Genomic DNA, 694 nt, shown 5'->3' with positions numbered 1-694 from the left:
CTCTCTCTCTCTCTCACCGGCTGCCTCCCTCTCTCTCTCTCCGGCTGCCTCCCTCTCTCTCTCTCCGGCTGCCTCTGCGGACTGTTAGACTCGTCAGTCATGCACAGTCTTATCTCAGATCTCAACCCCATGTGATCTGTGTCGGTGCGGTGTTTGTCTGATTCCGGACTTCTATCTTTAACCCTTAATGTTTCTGAGTAAATGTAATACTCCAGGCTGAACACACTGAGCCGTCCTCTTTGTTTAACTTTTTTTACGTCTCCATGCGTCCACTGGTTACCTCGTGTTTAACGTCACTTTGCAATGACTTGTGGGTAATTCCCTGAGGCAAAGTTTGCATCTAATGCTGACTTACAGAAAGAGTTCATGAATGGTTCAAAGTGTCTGAGAGACTCAAACACTGGATGGTCTGACAGTGGGACAGTCCTAAACCCTCAGGGACTTTACGGGAGCCTCAAAGTCTGTGAGTCCGTGAGGGTGGAGGTCGGGATCGGGCCTCTGCTTATCCAGAGTTCCAGGCAGATTGGTTCAGCCCTGTTTCTTTTCTGAACACTCAGATTGTCAGTATATTAATTACTTTACTAACTGCTTTACATGTTATTTTATTTACCAATAGTATTTTTCAGTCCTTTATATTGCTTCTATTTACATAAAAGAAAAATTCTGTTTGACTTGACACTGTGATTTCTCTCTC

The sequence above is a fragment of the Anarrhichthys ocellatus genome, unplaced genomic scaffold (assembly GCF_004355925.1).
Source record: "Anarrhichthys ocellatus isolate YVR2014 unplaced genomic scaffold, GSC_Weel_1.0 scaffold45, whole genome shotgun sequence".
NCBI classification, from domain to species: Eukaryota; Metazoa; Chordata; class Actinopteri; order Perciformes; family Anarhichadidae; genus Anarrhichthys; species Anarrhichthys ocellatus.
The sequence above is the reverse complement of the archived record's forward strand: the minus strand, read 5'-3'. Positions refer to the sequence as shown.